At 31.6% G+C, this 14,877-nt stretch overlaps 2 long non-coding RNA genes across 6 annotated transcripts; one reads left to right on the forward strand and one right to left on the reverse strand.

Annotated features, from left to right (window-relative positions):
* Positions 1–3,293: 3,293 nt before the first annotated feature.
* LOC145037422 (uncharacterized) lies at positions 3,294–9,630 on the forward strand. Of its 4 annotated transcripts, none has more exons than XR_013678844.1 (16): positions 3,294–3,713; positions 3,841–3,895; positions 3,999–4,127; positions 4,219–4,466; positions 4,648–4,833; positions 4,917–4,984; positions 5,066–5,153; positions 5,512–5,804; positions 5,964–6,134; positions 6,251–7,050; positions 7,133–7,419; positions 7,555–7,647; positions 8,252–8,333; positions 8,440–8,596; positions 9,094–9,274; positions 9,380–9,630. It is a non-coding gene; the product is annotated as an uncharacterized LOC145037422 (long non-coding RNA). The 4 variants fall into 4 exon arrangements; XR_013678842.1 differs by adding an exon at positions 8,670–8,704 and having other exon boundaries at positions 3,314–3,713; positions 9,094–9,630; XR_013678843.1 differs by having other exon boundaries at positions 4,917–4,980; positions 9,094–9,630.
* A 2,231-nt stretch (positions 9,631–11,861) lies between these two features.
* Positions 11,862–13,342, reverse strand: LOC145034010 (uncharacterized). 2 transcript variants are annotated; one of them, XR_013677824.1, is made up of 3 exons: positions 13,216–13,342; positions 12,861–12,978; positions 11,862–12,279 (listed from the first exon to the last, which is right to left on the reverse strand). It is a non-coding gene; the product is annotated as an uncharacterized LOC145034010 (long non-coding RNA). The 2 variants fall into 2 exon arrangements; XR_013677823.1 differs by lacking the exon at positions 13,216–13,342 and having other exon boundaries at positions 12,861–13,148.
* Between the last annotated feature and the right edge of the window lie 1,535 nt (positions 13,343–14,877).

A 14,877-nucleotide genomic window follows, 5' to 3' on the forward strand; every position in this document is an offset into this window, starting at 1 on the left:
CTACAAGGCAAGATCTGAACTTTTTACCTTAGGAAGAAGCTCCAACCTTTGCACTCCTCAGATCTACACTTGTACACCAACTTCTAGCCTCCACAATGGACTTCTCTTCTCTTTTACTACCTTGAAATGACACTTTGAAGCTTAGAACACTCACACCCAAGCTAAAAACGAAGGAAATGCTCACTTAGGGTTCCTTTCTGAAAGATGGTGACTGAGGGTCATGACCATCTCATTCCTTTTATAGCCCTCAAGTCATATTAGGGTTTTGAGTCTGGGCCGGTTACGCCCGGTGTAACCTTAGGTACGCCCAACGTACCCGGGTGGCATCATGTACAAAATAAGCGCACGAGTACGCGCAACGTACTCTTTGTAAGCCCAACGTACTCACTCAACACAAAGGACCAAAATGACATTATGGAAAAGATGAAGGGTTAAATGGTCGTACCTGAATTTCGGGTTGTTACAGCTCTGATACCACTAATGGGTTTTAGTATACTACAACATCCTATGGTGCACATACAACCATTAATGCTTTGGATCTATTTTTTCTCTAATTATACATGCGATATTGTTTCCAAAGCATTAAGCCTACAACTAGCATGGAAATGACATAATCAACATAAAAGAGAGTTATAGAATTACCTTTTTATTGCAGCTTGTAGAACTTCTTGAGTTTGGCCTTTAAAAACTTAGTGTCCCAAGTGTTGCACCTCAAATGGAATCACACAACACCACCAACAATGTAGAACTTGAGGGAGAAAACTTAACACCAAAATCGGCTATAGTTCTTCCAAGAACACTAGGGTGCCAATTTTAGGAGCTAATGGGTTTCTTATATAGTGTGGCAAAACTAAGGTTACACCAAGTAAACCCTAATGTGCATGACCTTCCATACCTTAGGCTCTATGGGTTTAAACCTCCATGGGTTGTCACATGGGTTTAGCCCAACCTAAGGAATCATGGATCGTTGGCCCACACCATAAGAATGAATGATTTTACCAAAAATCAACCCCTTATATTTAATTAGTCTCTTTTGATCACAAAATTAATTCTTGATCAATACTAATTAAATAATATGATTTCATATTAATATATTAGGACTTATAATGTAATAAATCATGAATATCCTCTTCCAAAAGTCCATCCTTACAAATTGTTCTGGTGCCATGCAACCCAAATGGACCATGCTACTCTCGGGTCAAGTACATACCAGTTATAGTTATGGCCTTAGACACCTAATCCAACAGTTTCTGCATTCTGTGAAGTACATTGATTTGATGATGTTTTGTTAAATCTTGGTTACCTTGGGTTTGTGGGAAAAATATATATTGACGATTTATTTATCCAAAAACAAAAAAACTTATGTCATGATTTTTGGGATGTTACACTTTCAAAGTTTTAAAACTACAATTACTATAATTTCGGTGCTAAGAACTATTTTCAGTTTGTAAAATCAGTTTATTTAAATGTTAGCTTACTACAGCGGGTTGTAGATGTTTAAAAAACAAACATCCTTCTTATTAGAGGTTGCAACCATTTGTTCCACCTCTTCTGCTATAGATGGTTGCAGAGGTGGTCTGCAGACTTCATGAATTTTTTCTTTGGAAAAACAAACAACACCCAAGTGTTTCAGTGAATCTAGGTTGTTCAAATGGTGTTTGTTGTGTGACTTTTATAAGTGTATATATAGCCTGGGTTAAATAACTAAAAGTGTGATATTCCTGGATCCTATTGAACTAGTATTTTCACGTTGATTTGACTTGGAATTTCCAGGTCCTAATTCTAATTGAAACGATTCTTTAGAGTTGATGAGTCTTTTGTGGACTAATTTAGAATACATGAAGAATAAATAAAAAAAATATATCTATTAATTTTTTTAGGAAAGAATAATAATGGTGACGGCCAGGATCCTGATGTATGTTTTGGGATCCTGGGACTCCTTTAAGATCCTTGTATAGGTTTGAGGATCCTGACCCCTAACAACTTGTATCAAGAAAAGATGATAATACAGTAATAAGTTCAGTAAGGCATAGTTAAAAATCACATAAAGGCATAAACATATAGACCAACAAAAGGGAAAGGAAATAGATTTTCCTTGCAATGCATGACATACATCCGCTTCTAAGTCCCTAAGAATACACACATTTGAAATACATCAACAAATTTTTTTGGTGATTTCCACAAGGTTTAACTATGTGTATTTTGTTAAAAGTAGATTTACTTTTGATACTTAAGTTAAAATCAACATAATTTTGTCTTATGCATTATTAAGTGTTTAATTTACTTAAATAACACACTACCACTTAAATGATGATATAAGTGTATAACCTTATACTACATACAATCCTATTTCAACTCATATTAGTGTTTTGCCATGTATAAATCCTATTTCGATATTATACAATTTGTTTTTATAGTGAATTATGGGGCTATATTGAATTTATAATTGAGCTATACGATTTGCTTCAGCCTCTGCAAAGCACAAGAAAAGAGTTGTCTTGTAGTCTCACTAATGCTACATCAACATCGTAAATAGGGAACAAAAATAAGAAGTTATCACCCATTTTGACTCTTCAGACAGAGGTTGTAGCTAACAACCATAGGTCTGAGTGTCAACCTGTATAGATTTATAAACAACATTCTCCGCTCTCAAAGATTAATGGTTATTCTAGAGGTCTTTACTAAGTTTATGTTCTTCATTTATGCATACGAAACTCACATAACAAATCCCAAGATTTACAGTTCTACAAATATGTTTGTTTGAAACTTTAGTTTTAAGTTTAATAAACTTTAAGTGTAAACCTCAAAAGTTCCCTAACAAAAACCAGGCAGCATAACGATTGCATTTTGACCAAAAACTAAATTTCAACCAATATGAAATCCACCAAAAATTAAGCAATTTAAACGTGTACAAAAATAAAGTAAATACTATAGCAAACACATATAACATTTCTTTTCACATTCCTTTGATATATATATATATATATATATCACTACAACAAAAAGACCCTTTTACAATGCGCAAACCACGACACTCATTGATTTATGTTACGCAAAAGAGAGTGAAATTAAAAAAGTGTCGTCTCTTCAAAAATTTAAGGATTTATGTCACGCATTATTGCGTGCCCTTAGATTAGTGTCTCATGTAAAAAAAAATAAAAACATGGAGGGCACTTTATCTAAAATGTGCGTCGTCTGTGAATGTGGCTTTATGTTGTACTCAAAACCCGCGTTCTTAACAGAGGGAAATGAAATCCCCAAAAATGAAAACCCCGCCTATTCCATGTGAAAAATTAAAACCCGCTCCTCTTCCAATTAGCAAAAAAGAAGCATAGGGTCTTCTTCTTCCTCTCTCTCTCTCTCTCTCTCTCTCTCTCTCTCTCTCTCTCTCTCTAACCTAAAACCTAACCTGCGACTTCATAGAGATTGTTACTACGATTTAAGAAGCAAAGAAGAAGACAAGCAACAATAATACTACTAAATTCCACAAAATCGCAGGGACTAGGGCTTTTTTTTAAAGAACCGAAACACTTGGTGCTCTCTGGCCTCTGCAACAATCGACCGATGATCTCGCCTCACCTCATCGACAACATCTTTGCTCACTTCTCCTCCAACGACCTTAGGGGTATTTTCCTCCGGCGACCTCAGGCTCATGTGAACTCGTCGGAGACTGCTCAAATTTCCACACCCTAGCCCGACTAAGATATGCTTTGGTTATTCTCTCTTCCTAATCTTTTTGTTCTTCTTTTTCTTTAATTTCTCCTCTATTCATAGCTTTGATTTCGATTTTGGATCTTCTTATCTTCTCCTGTGTAAAACCCTTACTGAAAACCTATGCAGGTTTCACTGGCGATTTCCTCATCATTCCACAATCCTCACTTCTACTCTCTAATAGGTGCGATATCCTTCCCCCTACTTTTCTGCTTCTCGATCCCATTCTGATACTTTGTTAGCAGTCGCACATAGCACCTCACACACATACTTTACTATCTATATAGCCATGTGTTCCAAGGAAGAATGATGGGATGCTCTGAGCTTCCCATCTCAGCATGACAGGAGAGCAGATCTCTGTGCCCAGTAGTCCTAAAAATGGTGAGCATCATTCTGTTGATGAACCAATTCCAAAGGTACTCTGCTGAAAAGTAACTAGTTTTGAGCCTATCGTAACCTAAAACTGGTTTCAGTATAATTCATGTCCTTTGGAATTACTTAGTGCAGGTTAGTAACAGACACAAATTGGGAACAATGATAGGAGTCTTTATTCCATGCTTGCAAAACATTCTGGGAATCATCTACTACATCCGATTTTCTTGGTACATAACATAAATTCTTGGTACAAATTGGGAACTGCTGAGCTTTTTTTGGGTGGAAAAACAACTAGGATGAAAGGTCTTCCTATAGTGTTTGATAGTGGAAGTACCTACACTTACTTTAGTGGAGAATCTTCTAAAGCTCTATATTCCATGGTGAGGGAAAAATATTTTTGACTTCTTTTTAACTAACAGATATCTGTAAATTTAGTTCCACCCAAAAACATTTTTTTTTTGTTTTCAATCTATTATTGTTTGTGTGACATCCCTAGAGATTAGGTTGTTTGCCTTTTTGTGATGTTGGGAACTAATATAAAAACCTGTGGGTGCACTGCAGCTTATGAACGATATGAAAGGAAAGAAGGTTTATATAACAAATGAAGATAAAAGCCTCCCAGTATGCTGGAAAGGGTCAAAACCTTTCAAGTCAATTTATGATGTCAAAAACTTATTCGAGCCATTAATTTCGAAGTTCAAAAAGTCAAAGTTGCAGTTGAACCCTGAATCATATCTCATCATCAGTGTAAGTGATGTGAGCTTTTAAAAAAATAAAAATTCATTTCAGAATATAGTATTAAGTTTTAACATTTGCATACCTTGTTCCAGAAAAAACGGAAACACCTGCTTTGGGATTTTAAACGGTTCAGAAGTTGGCCTGGGAAACATTAATGTAGGTAAGCCCTAAAATATAAGTTAACTTATTTTAAATCTTTTGTAGATTATGAATTACAAATTTACTTACTTGCCATTTGCAGACATATCATTTCAAGACAAAATCATCATTTACAACAATGAGAAACAGCAGATTGGATGGACTCCTGCAAACTGCAACAGGCTCCCAAAGTCCTGACTCCTTCTCTTATAATAATTTCTTTATAAAAGAAAATAATAATAATAATAATAATAATAATAATAATAATAATAATAATAATAATAATAATAATAATAATAATAATGTACTGCAAAGTGACATCACACCTAGTTAGTTGGTTTGGTTCATAAATAAAGAGAGCTTTCAGAATCCAGACCTAAGTACAATTATTATATATATTACATATTATATATATATATATATATATATATATATATATATATATATATATATATATATATATAGCCAGTAAACATTTTGGGAATCTTCTTCAAGAACATGAATATTCTTGAAGGGATTCTGAGTATAATGTGAACTGAAACTTGGCAGGATTGTTGGCATCGCTGGCATAAAAAGAAATCAAAAGAATTATCATATCTTTATGCCACACAAGAGTTTTCAGCACACAATGGTTACGTCTCAATCATAAATTCCAGTCATGATGGTAGATACTCAGCAAGTGCTGGCGAAGATTGTATTATCCACATTTGGAAAAAATTTGAAGAAAGAAAAATCTTGGCTTTTCCTACTTGTTTCACGTGAGGCATTCATGATATGTACAGGAGTGTCCGTTGCCTTTATAATTGGAACTGTGCTAACATGGAGGACCTTGGCATTGACAGGTTTTAAATTAGTCTAAATTATATTTATTTACTACTAGTGCCTCTCTTCATAGTAAATTTTACAAACAAGGAGCTTCACATAGCAAACAATGGTGAAAATTTAAAAAAATTGACTCCATGGCATTGATTTTCTGATACTCGTGTTGGTTTTGGTTGCAGTTGTAAGGGTTCACAAAGCTGTAATGGAAAATCTTAGGATTCAGGGCAGAAAATCAAAATTCTAAAAGGAGCATGTGTTGGATTCCACAAAACTAATATCTATGCTACATTGGAATACATCATTCTTGAAGGATTTCAAGGGGATGCTGGTGAAGCATGGATAATATGCAGGTGGACCATCTTATATATATATATAATATCATCTTTATTTTATTCTATTATTTTTTAGTAACTGATAGTTTTTTGGTTCAAATTTACAATTACAACTCTCGTTTGGAAATTTGAAGGAGGATTGAGGTGTTAGAAGAAGATGGTTGTGTCCTTGAATCTGCTAATGGAAATCCCACTTTTGATTTTCGAAAATCTGAATTAGTACCTATAAATGTCATTGATTTTGGAAAGGTTAGGACTTTTTGTTATAACCCTAGGGGCTGTTTCTTTATTTTTAACTTAATGGGCTTGATGGGTTAACTATACATTGCTGTTTTTTTAAACTTAATTTGGACATCTTGACTTTATCGGTTAAGCCAAAAAACATGGATTAATGTGTTAAGACACTACCCTCTTAACCTAGTTGTCCTTTTTTCTCCCAACTCCTCATGTTAAAATTGATGAATATTGGGAATTTTTTTTTGGAATGTAAGGATAAAATGGTCATTTAGTCTAATTCAGACAGGTCTATAAAATAAACAGACCGTACACATACAGCACTTTATCCAGACAAATATTATCACCCATTCAAGACTTAATTGGAAAAAAGAAAGAAACAACCTTTAGTCTACTTGCAGTTATGTTTTCAGGACGTGTAACACCTTCATCACGAATGGACTTTCATGGTTTATATATATTTCAACCAAAATGTAACTCCCATCCTCTGTTTCAAAAAGATGGAATTTATAAATTCACGTTTTCCATTGTGAGTAACATTGAATTGCTTTAATGAATATATAAACCACATGGCTTTACAATCATATGCTTTTGTTAATGATTCAACTTGTGAGAAACGTGTGGTGAAGGTCAAAGTTGAAGCACCGCGTGAGGTCCACAAACAACCACTTGCCAAGAAGCTTCCTAATTATAATGTGACGTAAGAAAAATATAATTTATGTGTGCATTTTTATAAAATCTAATCTAATAACTCATATATGTGTTTCTTATTTGTTATTTAGGGTGGGTCGTTGTTTCCAGCCTATTTATGTTTTAATGTTTGATACATATTCCAATCAAATTCCATTTTTTAAAGTACCTGAAGTAGTGGTTAAGGTCGAATGTAACAAGGGTGTTAACCTTAAAGTTTACAAATGGAGCCCATCTATATCATTTGGCATGTCGGCTCTCATACTCAAGGATTTGATCATTGGGAGCTCTAATTAGGAGAGTATTCGACCGAGTTATGATGCCACTCTGATGTTATTTCGGCCTGATGGGTCCCACATGCTACAAATCCCTATCAAAGGTGTGCTTATTATGTTTGCCATTTATCATTCATTGGAAGAAATCCATTGGTTAACTTTTTTTTATGTGAAATATCATGATTCACGAAGCTGTTTAATTTATCTTAAAGAAATTATGTTTGGCATCATGCATGCAGGCAAAGATTGGAAGAAAAAAAGAGTTTGATGCAGCCCTAAGAGAACTTAGATGGAAGGATGTTGATATATCTGAGGAAGCGGATGAAATCCAGGTGTTCATTTCAAAGCTCTCAACTTTTTTTTTCTTTTTTTTGTTAACAAATAAAAATTATAGGATTCTTTTTATGTGTTATCAATGGGGTCTTGAATATGTTGATAGGATTATATAGAAACACTACAAAATCTCCCAAAGGCCAAAATATTCGATATGTTTAAGAGAACATATTTGCAATATGTCAGTGTAAGTTTATTTTCTTGACGACTCTTGTTGGCTACCTAAACAAAAGATTTTTATAATTGTAGTCTGAATCTTGTTTTGACCATACATGGTACTTTTTTTATTTTCTGTAATTGTAGTCTGTTTTAAAAAAAAAAAAGATTTTTATAACTTGCTCCTGGATGTGATTGTGTTATTGAGTTTGATCTTGGAAGTGGAAGCTATAATGTAACTTGCTATTGCTCATACAACTTTTGTTGGAAAGTGAGTATCATAATTCATGCATTTTTATAAAAGTTTAAAACATTAGTTTATGTTTCTTCTATATAAAAGATAAAATCTTTTTGTTGCTATTGTTGTAGTGTACAAAAGAATATTATGTTATATACTATATTGATATTAACTAATCATATATATTTAAAAATACTTCTATGTTTCAGGTTTATGTTCTTGAAGCAGATATATGGAGTGTTGGTGTGATTCTTTACAATCTTCTTTGTGGGGTCCCACCTTTTTTGGGAGGTAAGTCTAAAGGAATAAAAGACTAATAAGATAATAAGTTAATAACTTATCAAATTCTCTAAACTTTCTTTTAGTGACTGAATTTATGTTCTTTTTTTCATGATAGAATCTGAAAATGAGATCTTTGAAGAGGTTTTGAGGGGTAAACTCGATTTTAATTTCCTCAGATCCACGAACTAGTATCTCTGAAAGTGCTCAAGATTTGGTTAGGAAAATGCTTATTAAAGACCCAAAAAGACGAATAACAGCTCATGGTGTTCTTTGTAAGTCTTGGTTGTTATAAAATTTTCCTATAAGTATTATTTAGGCTTCTTATTGAACATTATTTACGAATAGGCCATCCATGGATCAGTTAGGCTTCTTAAAATAAGGTGATTATTTTTTTTTTTAATGCTACCATGGTATATAAATGCTATGTTGGATCAGTCTTATGCTAGCATGGTATATGAATGCTATGTCGGATCAGTCTAATGCTAGCATGGTATATGAATGCTATGTGATTGGGCTTAATGGAGGTAAGAAAATATCAAATTAAAGAAATAAGCTTTTAAAGGACTAGTTTATTGTACAAAGAAGGTATTTTTGTCTTTGTGATTTTCATTGTTAATATCAGGTAATTCATATTGTAGTGTATTTATTCCAAATCCCATATTCTTTGGATGGAGAAAAGGGTAATTTTGTCTTTTAAAACTAACTTTCCATGTTTGATTCTTCTAATAATTATAATAGCATAATAAGTTTTTGACTTTTATTTGGTCAGGTCACAAGAATTATCGGAGCAAGGGTTCATTAGTCTTAAAGAATTATGAAAGGCAAGATGCAACTCTACTTAGATTGGTCCTTTAAAATGTTGGCGAGGTGGGTTATGCCTTTCAAGATCTACTGGAGATAGAGATGTTGGGGAGTTCATTATTCCAGTTCCTCATGTCAAACAAGTGAAGGTTACTTTAGTAATTAAACTCAATTTATTCCTCTTTTTATTAACAACTTTTATTTATTCATGATCTTCAACTATCTGCTGCGGGTGGGCGGCTTGTAATTTCAAGTGATGGAGTATGGGATGCTCTTTCCACTGAATCAGCTCTGGAATGCAGTCACGGATTGGCTTCGAAATCAGCAGCAGCACAAATTGAATCAACTCTGGAATGCAGTCGAGGATTGGCTTCGAAAAATTGTCAAAGTACGGAAACAAAAAAAATGTCAAATTTGTAATAAAATATTATGCAATGGATTCTATTTTTTGTATATGAAATTTTGTATGACATTAAATTTTATGAAATGGATTATATTTTTTGTATATGATGTTTTATTTTCTATTATGAGGTATTAAATGCAAATTTAATTTGAAAATTAGTAAATCTATAAAAAAAAATATTTTTTTAAACATTTAAAATTATGATACGCAAAAATGTGTGTCATGTTTATTTATGACATAACCTTTCTTGACAGAGGCTTTGTTGATACGCATTGTGTGTCATTAACACGCGCGTTGTAAGGTTACGACACGTGAATGCGTGTCGTCTTCCTTTATGATATGGCCTTCCTTGATACGCATTGTGTGTCGTAAACGCGCGTCGTAACTGCGCGTCGTCTATAGACGACGCGCAAAAGTGCGTCATCTCTCTTTATGATAGGGCCTTCCTTGATGCGCATTTGCGCGTCGTCTGAGCCTTTTACGACGCGCAATAATCGTCGTAAAAGGCTGTTTTTCTAGTAGTGTGTATATATATATATATATATATATATATATATATATATATATATATATATATATATATATATTAGCCATTCGCTCGCGCCAAGCGACGGGTGCAAATACTTTTCTCATAAAGTAGTTTCTAGAGGAGATTAGTTCTTTTGTACAAATAGTTTATTGGACATCCAAGTTTCAGTCGTAGGTAAAGTGATGTGTCAAAAATAAAAGATTATTTTTCTTTTTGTGGTTTGTTCCCTTTAGGTTCGAGTATTCTGTTTTTGGGTTGTATCGAGGAGTGTCAAGAACTGAATATTAGTTTTCTTTTGACATCAAACTTTCTCTTTGTGGTTTGTACCATGACCCACCTCCTCCACCCCTATTTTACCGAGAACCATCATCACATACAAATACACATTGTCTAAGTGTTTGGAGATGTAATTAAAAAATGCTTAGTACCAAAACCGGTTAAAACAATTGTTTAAACTTTGGAATCAACATCAGAACCGATTGCAACCTCATGATGCAACGAAGGAGTATAATTCATTATATATATAATTGTTTTCAAATGGAGATTAATTTTTTTGATGAACTGTTTTGGGTCTAATATGTTCTTTTCGGATTGATCATGTGTAGTGTTTGATTCAATAAGTTCAGAAGCACTTCTACATTGATGATGCCATGAAATTTGTTAGGGTAGGGAATTCAGGAATTCAACGGGTAGTTCAAGGGAAAGATTGAATATACACCGTGATTGCATATTTGTATACGTTGAAGCATATTAGACGCTTATTAACTTTGTCCATTAGTATTTTTAAACCCATACACAAACTAATTGACCATTTTGAATTCACTTATTTATCAATTGTTTCATAGTGTTTATTAATGTCCATTAATATTTTTAAACCCATGGATCAACTAAGAAACCATTTTAAATGCATTTATTTATCATTTATTTTAAAATAAGTTTTCCTATATAACTGTTTTAACCATTACTATTAGTTATGGAAAACAAATAATCAAATCAAAATATCTAAGTAAAATTATATCATAAATTTTGTTAATCATAAGTCCGTAGATAGATATCAAAATAATATAATAAAAGAAAATCAACATAATTAAAATTTTGAATATATAGAGAGAAAAATTGTAATATGGTATAATGATATCTCAAGATACAAAAAAGTAGTCATTAGTGATTTTACCATAGTTAACAACTCTCTATACCCATCAGAATTTATTCAATGTAAAAACATTGTTCTTTTCCTATTTCTAACTGTTGCTCCAAAACATCATCCATTTTTCAGTTAAACAAAAGGATTACAAAATCTGAACCAACCTTGGTGTTCTTTTTATATACAAATCGAAAAAAAAACCATTGCACAATAAATTAAAAACATTTACACTCATTTTATCATTTTATCAATTGTCGAAAGAATTTTGTTTTTTCAAGAATACAACAATCAAATCTAATGAGGGACTTCGGTGTGCCAAGTTTCGTTTTATTTCCCTTTAATAGCAACCTAATTTTCTGGACACAGGAACTCACATATGCTTCTAAAATTGGGCAACCAATATCAAACTAAATACAAATGTTTGAAGCGAAACACCTGATTAAATATAAATGAAAAACAAAGATAAACTTACTCACTATAACCATTTTATAGGTTGAGTATGAACCAAATCGTCCATGACAAAACAATCACTGCAACTACTTCTTATTTCCATCACTTGAATATGTAAATCAGTACAAAAATGAGAGATAAATTACGAAATTTCTTTAAATAAAATTGAAAGATAAATTTGGACGGATACCATTTAACCACATGAAGAACTTCAATCCAAATCATAAAACAGAGTGCAATTTCCATCTCTTTAAATCTGTTTTTTCACTCAACATCTGCTCCTCTATATTATGTACTTTTGAAAAAACAAAGACTATCCAACCAAAAAATGGAGTAATGAGTAAACCCCAACAAAACCAATGCTCAATACCTTTCTCAATGAACCAAAAAATAAACCTTTAACTTGGATGAAGGCTCGTTATCACACAGATCTTCAATATAACTATTTTACAAATATGCAAAAAAATATTGATAGATTCATCAGGTAACAAAGAATCTTAATATAGGAAGCACCATCCTGCATTACCAATAGAACCTTCTGAATTTCAGCAAGCTCTTTCTCCAGAATATCTTCTTGCATTGTATGTGCACGAGTGGCCTCTAAATTCTTCTGATCCAATTCTGCAACCTATAAATATAAACTACTTTACAATTTTTTCAAGTTAGACTCCAAGAACATTAGATGTTTCTTGATTTGGAAGATACATCGTATTCCATCCCATATAAAGAAAAATTTTGCATTTCTAGAACTGAAAAAGAACAAATTACAGTCTAATACAAACATTGTAGCATATAATAACTTTGGGAAGAGAGAAATGATACCAGGGGAAAAGAAAATCCCAGATCAGCTTCCGAAAGAAAAAATTGTAAAAATTGTAATAACTTATTGAACCCAAATCACAAATCCAATTCCATCTTGAAACCAAATATGTTAAAACATCAATACCAATTAACTACAAGAAAAAAAATCATTACCAAAACACCCGGAGATATTTCCTGATTTGAAGACAAATAATCACTAATTTTTATAAGAATGACACCATTTAGTGTATAAAGATAAAAGATATGTTAGCATTTAGTATTAACTAACAATCAAAAGAGGTTTTATACCCAATATTATCTGAGAAATAATTACGATACCTGGTAATCAAAAGAGATTTTGTATCCGGTATTAGTGACTAAATTTAATTTGAATCTAGATGGGCTTACCTCTTCCACATAAATGGAGATCTCGATGTATTTTTCATCCACTTCTTGACAAATGAATGACCATTTACTTTGTTGACAAGTGTTTCTACAGATTCAACAAATATTGATCTTCCATCACCTGGTTAAAAGACAATGTAATTATGTGTATGTATTAGAGGAATTTCATCGAACAGTTGTTGGTCAACTATTAAGCATTACTTTTTCTCCTCAAGAACAGTCGCGAACACATACACATACATAGTAGCATATAAATAAAGGCTTAAGCAGTATGTTTTTGAAAAAAAAAAAAAAAAAGGAAACTAACCAACAAAACAAGAAACAATCGACTGTATTTTTTTACTTTTTTTTATCTCACATTTTTGGAGGGTTTCGACTGGTTTGTGGTGCGGTAGCGATGACAAAGTTAGTGGTTGAAAGATTTCGCAATCGTTTGAGGTAGTAGAAGTGTGCAAGGGAGGTGAATTTGTTTTGATATGCCACTAGTGTCTTGTTGTTTACAAGTTTATAAGATAAGATTACTATCCATAAATATAGGCCCGAGGATAGGGGATAAGAGAATAAAGCAACAAAATTTTGTATATTGTTGAATGATTCTACCTATCGATTCGTAATTAAGGAATTTTGAAATTTTCCTTAGACATTTCAATGTTTGACCAATTGAATCAGTTTGCTATGCATAAATGTATTGTACAAATTATATTAAGACTTGTACTTCTTAAAATTCAGTATTTAAGGGTAAATGTTTATTAAGGTATATATATATATATATATATATATATATATATATATATATATATATATATATATATATACACACACACACACACACACCCACACACACATACACACACACACACACACACACACATATATATATATATATATATATATATACTAGTTTATAACCCGTGGGAACCACGGTTACAAAATTAATTAAACTTTTATAGTTAAAACTCAAAATTATTAATCAAATATTTTAAATAAATTATTAACTAAAAGATATTTTTTTTAGTTATATAAAATTATAATTGTTAATTTAAATAAATATATAAATTATATCATCTTATAATTTGTAATAATTTTATTGTAATGTTATTAATTTAATATAATTAGAGTGGGAAATTTAAAATTTAAAATTTAAAATTGAGAATTAATATGTTAATAAATGACATGCATTAATTAGGAAGACTAATAGGGTGACACATGTCAAAAGTAGAATAAAATATATATTTGTTAAAAGACCTAATAAAATGACACATGTCAAAAGGAGATTAAAGCTATTCTTTTATTAGAATAGGAAGAGGAGGATATATATATATATATATATATATATATATATATATATATATATATGTACTAGGTTATAACCCGTGGAAACCACGGTCCATATGATTTAAAAGTTTATAGATGTAAAATTATGAAAACAATCATGTTAAAAGATATTGTTGCAGTTGTAAGGGTTAAAAAAACAATTAGTAACAACCTCTAAGTATGATGTTATTTTCATAGATTTTCCAACTTTAATAATCGGTCAAAATAGCAACATACCTTGATTTTGTGTACAAAAGGTAATAAAAATGTAACTTTTCTGTAAAAATAGCATGTTATAAAAGTTAATTAATTGAGAAGTACAATGATATATTTGGATTTATAAAAATAGTATGATATTATTGATAAAATTACAACATCATTATGTACTGTGTGTACATATAAAAATTTAGAAATAAAAAAAATTGAAACAAACAAATTGTAAAAGTAAAATATTTGGTATATAAACAAACAAAAAATAAAAAACAAAAAATGAAAGTTTGTTATTATTCCTTGGATGTTAGCAAAAGTAATGGATTTAAACAATTATAAAAAGGGTATAAAGGGAATTATTTTTGTATGGTTCTTTGTTCGGCTTATAGTGTTATTAAAAAAAAGTAAATATGTCTTTTTTCAACATACAAAAAAACATAACACAGAAACACATTTAAAAAATTACATTTTTACCCTTCTTAGAAAAAACTTGTTA

Source organism: Lactuca saligna, chromosome 3 (assembly GCF_052625555.1).
Source record: "Lactuca saligna cultivar CGN05327 chromosome 3, ASM5262555v1, whole genome shotgun sequence".
In the NCBI taxonomy this organism is placed as follows: domain Eukaryota; kingdom Viridiplantae; phylum Streptophyta; class Magnoliopsida; order Asterales; family Asteraceae; genus Lactuca; species Lactuca saligna.